Here is an 8,437-nt window from a genome sequence, read left to right as displayed (position 1 = left end):
CTTTTTATATAATTAAGAGTTTTTTTTTTTGTTGATAAGTTGGTAAACAAAATCATGATACCGAGCTGGGCGTCCTTAGTCATTTAAGTGATTCTCAGCTGCCTTATAAGTGAGACCGCGCTCAACGCTACGATCCGCCGAATACTTGAAGCAGCACCGGAAGTGTATGGTCTTGGCTCTGGTCGTCTTTTTGCGTTTTCCAGCTAAAACAATCATGCGTAGTGCATGCACCGTAAGACTATGGTGCCTAGAGCGCGTCTTCCACTGGTGTGTTTAGGGTCCTATGATGCCCATGCATCAAAAGTAGTCACGAATTGGCAACCAATGACGTCACAGACGCCGAAGTGTCATGCTGTTGCATGTCGCGATCCTGGCGGTTGGTCACAGAAATGCTAACGAGAAGCAGCGAGCAGCACAAGCGAACGCGAGTGTCGCTGTCGTCACGGCGTCCCAACTTTTGGCTGCCGAAGCTTCCGTGAACTGCCACACTGGAGGTCGACCTGGAGCAGAACAGTCGTCTGGTAATCACACCGCAGCTGTTGGGAAGAATGCAGGATTGCGACTTGGCAGCATTACACTTTTCAGACGTCATCAGTCGGAAATCGAGGGACCACTTTTTTTGACGCTGTAAACACACCAGTCCGAGACGCGTTCCAGGCACCGTAGTGACAGTCAGCTTTCTTCTAGGCACAAAAACTACAAAAGCCATGACTATTTACTTTAGGCTTTTGCTCCGTCGGATAGTCGCGCAGGTTGTGGTCGGTCACTGTGAAATGGATTGGAACTGTAAAGATTATTCACATTGTAGTTCTAAAAAGAAAACAACTCTGCGTGTTGCCCCTTCGCATAAAAAGTATCACTGGAGATGGACATGGCGATATATTCTAGGGTGTCATGGCCGGAGGAATTTCCCGTTATCAAAAACTCATTTCAAGTTATGACAGCTGAACCCGTGCACGCGAAATCATTGCTTTTAATTCCTTTATTTAGCTAAAAAATTATAACTACCCCGACAGCTTGGGATTTTAAAACAAAGGATAATTTCTCAAGGGGCTATCATCTGAACTTTCACGTCAAATGTCCACTTGCGCCATTTATCAGTAGACAGTGGTCCCTTTAAGAAATATTCAAGTACAAAACCAAAGTCTGGTTTTCAAATAAATTTAAAGTAGCTTAAGGAAGCGACTTCGAGCCTAAAATCTTTATAGTAGTATAATAGCCCTGTCAGACGGGCTAGTTTAGTGTCACTACAAGCAAGTGCACTTCAACCCGTCGAAACACACTCCAAGTGTGTTGGTGCTACACGGGAAAACTTAGTGTCACTCCAAAATGATGGCAATGACGATGGGTAAGTAATGGGCACGCAAAATATTAGAGTGCATACGCATTTTTTTTATAAATAACTTCGCCGTCTTATTAGAAACACGTCACCACACATTGTTGCCCTAAGTCACAAGCTTTAAGCAAAATTTAAATCCAACTTGATCGTTGCGATCAGCCATTATAAGCCAGTTATACACGTCCGCACGCCGGTACAATGCTCATCTATACTCTGTTTCACCTTATAATGAACCGCGGGAAAGGCTACAAGCGCGAGCTCCTTGCTCAGGACACATCTCGGCGGGACAAGCTCTCGTGCGTTAAGAGTAGGTCTCAACGCTATGAGCTCGCGCGTCTAGCCTTGTCTGCGGTACAACATAAGGTGAAACGGAGTATAGATCGAAACGAGCAGAAGTAGGGATCGAACCCAGGATTCCTGGGTTCTGCAGCACGAGCTTTCGCCCGGCGTGCTCCGAGCTGGTGTGCGCGAGCCCACTTGGCCACTCGCACGGTGGCCACTCGCCACAACGAAACATCATGGAGTGTGTGGAGGACGAGCTGGAGGGCGATATCCGCGTCGCTGGCCGTCGCGCAGGGGCTAAGGATGGAAACTTGATTAGCCGCTTGTTTTTCTGCAATGCGCTACTTTCCTGCCAAGAGAAAGCAAGTTATCATCTACTATTGCTCCTATCAAAATAATACTATTTTACGTAGCGTTAATTTCTTTTATTATTTTTACTCCTTAAACACTGCTATCGAGATTACACACTTGGTCTACCGGAGCGAGCGTAGTGTGCTCCCCGAACTCACTTCATTGGAAGTGTGTTCTTCGGGCAGAGCTTGGGATTGAGCTCAGGATCACTGGGTTCTCCAGCGCGAGCTTTCTCTCCACGTACTCCGATCTGGTGGGCGCTAGCCCACTCGGCCACCGATACCCCTTAATAAAGACACGTTAAAGAAATTAGACGTTTACAATTCTCTCTAATGCCGAATTGGAGCGCAGCTCTTGAGAGGAGGGAGGAGGGGTACGAAGGAGGGAGGGTATGCCAGCTGCTCCCCCTCCGTACCCTCCCATCCTCCTCTACTATTCCCATCCCACTTAGCGTAAAATATTCGCTAAATTTCCCGCTAAATTTAGCCGGGAAATTTTCCCGCTGAATTGACGTGTGACGTCACATGACACGTCATCTGAAATTTTAAATGTGACGTCAAACGGGTAACATTTTTTCTCTAAATTTAGCGGAAAACTTTTCCGCCAAACTTAGCAAAAACTTTTACCGCAGAATTTAGTGGGAAAAGTTTACCCTCGTGACGTCACACGTGACGACACACGTGACGTCACGTGTGACGTCATTTTGGGAAACAGCCCTTAATGCAACGCGCGGTTACACCGACGCCGCTCTGCTCTAAAACAACGTTGCATTAATAATGAACGATTTTTACGCCATTTGGATGATTCTGATCGATCATCGCAAGCCAATATAAAGAACGAAGCATATCCAACTTTGGCATTCCGCTTCGTTCCACGGAAGCCTACGAGGACGCCCTTACACTGCCTAATCAGATCATAATTATCGTGTTGTCTCGAATAATTACATTCTGAAACAAAAGTAGACTCTATCATTCTCTGCTAACCAAAACAGCCATGAATGACTGACTTTGTCGTCTTCTTTTCACCGCTGCGCTAATCTTGATTCAGGTAAGCCTAAACTCCAAGTCCACCCACTACTTTTTTTTTGCAATGCACTCTTCTACATGTCGTCTCTTTTACGAATTTCTTTTTCTCTTTAAAATAAAACTTACGCAACGCTTTTGGTTTCTGTGTTGTTATGTTTTACTGTTGAAACACTCCTACTGATTCCAAGCGCTCGATCGAGCGAAGTGAGTTCGTCAAACTCACTCCAAGCCAAGTGTGTTCCTCAGGAAGTAGCCGTGTGGCACACAACAGAAATGACACTAAGAGCGAAGTGCACTCGCTTGTAGTGACACTAAACTAGCCCGTCTGACAGGGGTATAAGTTATTTAATATATACACAATGAGAAGGAGCCAGCCACCACTGGCCGTTGCCGCCGACCCGATTAGCATCGAATACCTCGTGCTATCGCGCTCGCGCTTATTGACCGCTGGACTTCTTTATCGTCTTTGCTGGTCGCTATAAGTGCCCCCCTCCTGGAGGAGTTGGCGGCAGAGAGGCGTAGCCCAGGTGACGCGCCGAGAGCCACGTGTGTTGATGGCAGCTGCCAAGTGGGCATCTTTGAGTCGGTCAACAGACACAGTGTCTGTTCGGCCTCCTATGTCCAGTACAAAATGTTTGTCCCTCCGTTCTACCACCCTGAAGGGTCCATCATATGGTTGTTGTAGCGGCTTTCGAACGGTGTCTCGTCGAACGAAGACGTGTGTAGATGTTCGGAGATCGTGTGGCGCATAGATCAGTGTTCGTCGTTGTAGTCTTGGCTGCACTGGGCTACTCTGCGCATGGCAGCTTTTAGTTCATTGGCGTAAGTTGCAGGGTGCGGTTCAGCTTGTGGATCATTTGGGGAGAAAAAATCACCTGGAAGACGCAAAGGGCTGCCATATACGAGCTCTGCGGGGCTGCAGTTGAGCTCTTCCTTGACCGCCGATCGGAGGCCAAGTAGGACGAGTGGTAGTTGTCTGCACCAGTGCATAGAGTCTCCTTGTGCCTTGAGTGAGGACTTGAGTGAGCGATGGAATCTTTCCACCATACCATTGGCGATAGGATGATACGAGGGTGTGCGTATACGGTATGTACCAAGTAGATGCATAAGGGAACGAAATAAAGCCGACTCAAACTGCCGTCCGCGGTCTGTTGTTATGGTGGATGGCACAACAAATCTTGCAACCCATCCGCTCACGAAAACCCGCGCGATGGTGGCGGCAGTGATGTCAGAAATCGGGTAGGCTTCTGGCCAGCGCGTGAATCTATCGATGCACGTAAGTATGTATGTGTTCCCACCTGATGCGGGTAAGGGACCAACAATGCCAATATGGACGTTATCGAATCGTGGAGCTGTGGCGATGAATTTTTGATTTTGGCAAGCAATACAAAAGCGTGCCCATTCTCTCACATCCTTATTTACGCTGTGCCAAATAAAACGCTGAGTTATCAAACGCTGCGTTGCGCGTATCCCAGGGTGTGAGAGACCATGGATCAAGTCAAAAACCTGACGGCGAAACGGTACAGGGACAACAGGTCGCAGCACTCCAGTTGAAACATCGCAAAGGAGGGGGTGATAACCTGGGGGGTCGTAATCTTTAAGAGCTTCAGTTGGTTGGATAACTGAGTGAGCAGGAAGATGTCCTTGTCATCTTGTTGCGCGGCAGCCATATCTGCGAAGTCGATGGTAGGTGATATAGCATTGCAGTCGAAGGTCGATGATATGCGCGACAGGGCGTCCGCTACTGGGTTGTGAGATCCCTTGACGTGTCGGATGTCTGTCGTGAATTCGGCGATGTAAGATAGGTGCCGTGTTTCTCGTGGAGAAAACGTATCGCTTGATGATTTTAAAGCATACGGGAGAGGTTTGTGGTCCGTGAGGATAAAGAACTGTCGACCTTCTAAAAAAATGTTTGAAGTGCTTGATGGTTAGATATATTGCCAGAAGCTCACGGCCGAAGGTGCTGTAGCGGCATTCTGCAGGTTCCAATTTTTTTTCAAAAGAATGCAATCGGGTGCTAGACTGCTCCGATGTATCGTTGCAGAACTGCCCCAACCGCGGTGTTGGAAGCGTCGACCATGACGTTCAAGGGAACATTTGGTCTGGGTGGAATAGGAGTGTGGCGTCCGGTAGTGCTTGTTTGGCATGGTGAAATGCCGCTGGGGTTTGGGAGGACCACTCCAGTGCCGTGGAAGGTGTTGCGCACCTCTGAGGAGGTCAGTTAGAGGTTTCAATATCTCCTCGCAGTGAGGGATGAAACGCCTGTAGAAATTAATTAAACCAAGAAATTCTCAAAGTTTACGAATGGAGCTTGGCTGGGGAAAATTTTGAATGGCGTTGACTTTCTCTTCGAGGGGTCGAAGTCCATGCTGGTCTAAGCGGTGGCCGAGAAAATTGATTTCAGTCAAACCGAAATCGCACTTGTTCTTATTGATGATGAGTCCATATTCATCGAGGCGCTGGAACAGAAGTTTGAGATGTTTCAGGTGTTCTTGTGGGTTTATGCTGAAGATGAGGAGGTCATCGAGGTACGCATAACAAAAATGCAGATCTTGAGTCATTTGTTCTACAAAGCGTTGAAAAGTCTGGGCTGCGTTCCGCAAACCGAATGGCATTCTTAAATATTCGAAAAGACCGAACGGAGTAGCAATAGCTGTCTTGGGGACGTAAGGAGGGTGTACCGGTATCTGGTGATATGCTTTAACTAGATCAATTTTGGAGAAGATTTTGGAGCCGTGAAGAGACTAGGTGAAATCTTCAATGTGAGGGAACGGGTAACGATCTGGCACTGTCGAGTTATTAATGGCACGATAATCACCACAAGGTCGCCAGTCTCCGTTTTTTTTTTTTTTTTTGGGACCATATGTAGAGGCGATGCCCAAGGACTTGACGATGGACGTACAATTCCCATTTCAAGCATATGTGCGAATTCTTGTTGTGCAACCTTCATGCGGTCGGGGTGCATGCGACGTGGTCGGGCATGAACAGGTGGTCCAGTTGTTACGATGTGATGGCTTACATCGTGTTTGATTGGATGTAGAAAATTGTGAGGCCGTGTCAATGCTGGGAAAGCTTGAACTAAGGTTTCGTGTGCAGACTCTGCGCGTAGGCACTCTCTAGGGCGTGCATCGGATGCTGTGAGAGCGATGCCTTGGACCATGAGGTCCGTTGTAGAGTCGACTAGACGTTTGCTTAGCATGTCAACGAGCAGGTTAAAATGCCTAAGAAAGTCAGCGCCCAATATTGGATATGTAACGTCAGCAACTAGATACACCCAAGTGAACACTCTGCGTAATCCGATGTTGATGATTAACACTCGTTCACCATAGGTCGCAATTGGTATTTTATTTGCAGCTTGTAGCGACGAATGTGGTTGCTTGGGGCGACGTGGAAATGCAGATGCGGGCAAAAGGCTCATTTCAGCACCGGTGTCTACAAGAAAACGCTGTCCGGTATTCCGATCTGTGACAAAAAATAAGCGGCCCGCATTGGTCCCAACACCACTTGCCGCTTCTAGTGGTGGAAGTTGAAATTTTCCGCCGCGGCGCAGGGTAGAGTGCAGTTTCTGGCTTGGTTCCCGAATGTTCGGTAATACCAGCACACTTTTGGATGCGGTAAGTTGGATCGTTGACGAAGACTGGTGCTGTCACTGCGTCTTCGCGACGACGAGCAAGAGCGTAGCTAGATTGCTGATATATCATTTCTCAGGTCTGCCAGCTGTCGACAGAACATGTTTCGAAGCTCGTTCAACTCCGAGGAGTGGCTGGAAACTGCTGACGCCGTAACCGGTCTTGAGGGTTCTTGCGCCTGTTGGAGCTGTGCTACCGTTGGTGTAGCCTTATCCATGACGGAATCCGTCAGTTGTGCCAGGGCGGCCAATTGGAGATCCAGCGCCGTCGCTAATACCATGCGAACGTTAGTTGGCAACCGCTGAAGGAACAGCTCTTTCAACAACGATGTGTCAAACGAGGAGGCACTTTCGCCGAGGAGTTGTTGCAGGCGCCTGTGCAACTGTGATGGTTTGCGATCGCCGAGCTCTTCGCTAGTTAAAAGCTGTTGTGGCCGGCGCTGTTCGGATTTTGATGTCCGTTTTACCAGTTCCTTCTTCACGATGGTGGAAGGATCCGTTGCTGGCGGGGTGAGGATCAAATCCCGCAATTCAGTCGCAATTTCTGGTAGAAGCGCGGCGACCACGTAATGGAGCATACGGATTTCAGAAGTAATCCTATATGTGAAGAATTGGCTCTCAATCTGAGAGAACCATACTTCCGGATCGGGGTCCAATATTTTGGAAGACGTAGGTTCACCGATGAGAGTTCAGCTGAGGCGGAGTCTCCGTTGTTGGCCATGATGGTCGGTTGAAGGTGAAACGGTTCTGCTCGGGTCACCACTTATAATTTATTTAATATATGCACAATGAGAAGGAGCCAGCCACCACTGACCGTTGTCACCGACCCGATTAGCATCGAATATCTCGTGCTTTCGCGCTCGCGCCTATTGACCGCTGGACTTCTTTATCGTCTTTGCTGGTCGCTATAGACGAGTCTATAGCGCGTGATAGTGTCGTGACAACGTGTCAAATGTAGTGCTCACCTGGACAGGGCGATCGCAGCGGCGTTATGTCCGTCAACGGTCACGTCGAGAAAAACAAAGTGTACCTTAAATTCCCCTATTAAAACCAAAACAAATATCTAATTACTTAACCGTGAGTTACGCGCCACCATAAGGACGCCCTGTTACCTCCTTTTCTGCGAATTCCTCAAAGTAGGGTAGGTAGGTAGGTAGAAAACGTTTATTGGAAGCCAAGAACTACGAATAGAAAGATTATACGCACCGCGGTGATCCTCGGATCTGGCAGCCTCGTTCTTGCGTGATTATGGGTGATGAGGGATGACTGTGCAATGGGTCATGAGAAGTGTTTTCATATGAAGTCCCCCAGATCTGCCTTGCCTATGAAGTCCAGAAGCGACTGAAGGATCCTCGTCCGGCGTTGGCCTTCGCCCTGCAGGTGCGTCCAATCCACGAGTCTCTTGGGTTTTTCTTCCTCGGGTAGCATCTCGGTGGCTTCCACTCTGCACAATGCTAGAGCTTGGCATTCCCATATTAGATGGCCAACCTGGGAATGGCTTCTGGATTCTTGCATCTCTGACATCGGGGGTCCGGAGGGACCGCGTAGGGCTGCGTCCGTCGTAATTGCGAGAGGTTGATCTGGTACTTGATCCTTGGTGTGACCGCGCCTTCGGTACAGATGCGCCGAAGTTGAACCGTTTCCTTTCTCTTGAAGGTTTTCGCAAAAAGCGAGTAGTCCTCGGGCTGCCACTTTTTCGTTAGCTGAATCTTTCGCATCTGGCGACATCTACGCAGCTCTTCGACGGGGTCGTAGCATACCGTATCTTCTGGCTGTTCGACTGACTCTTTGCAGTTGGGCGCCTGTTCGAAT

The 8,437-nt window shown here is 48.5% G+C and overlaps 1 pseudogene; it reads right to left on the bottom strand.

The window, feature by feature from the left end:
* Positions 1–6,510: 6,510 nt before the first annotated feature.
* Positions 6,511–7,080, bottom strand: LOC120845879 (annotated as a pseudogene).
* Between the last annotated feature and the right edge of the window lie 1,357 nt (positions 7,081–8,437).

Source organism: Ixodes scapularis, unplaced genomic scaffold (genome assembly GCF_016920785.2).
Source record: "Ixodes scapularis isolate PalLabHiFi unplaced genomic scaffold, ASM1692078v2 ptg000597l_1___fragment_3__unscaffolded, whole genome shotgun sequence".
Taxonomy (NCBI): domain Eukaryota; kingdom Metazoa; phylum Arthropoda; class Arachnida; order Ixodida; family Ixodidae; genus Ixodes; species Ixodes scapularis.
Note: the sequence above shows the minus strand (reverse complement) of the source record. Positions and strands in the feature narration are given on the sequence as shown.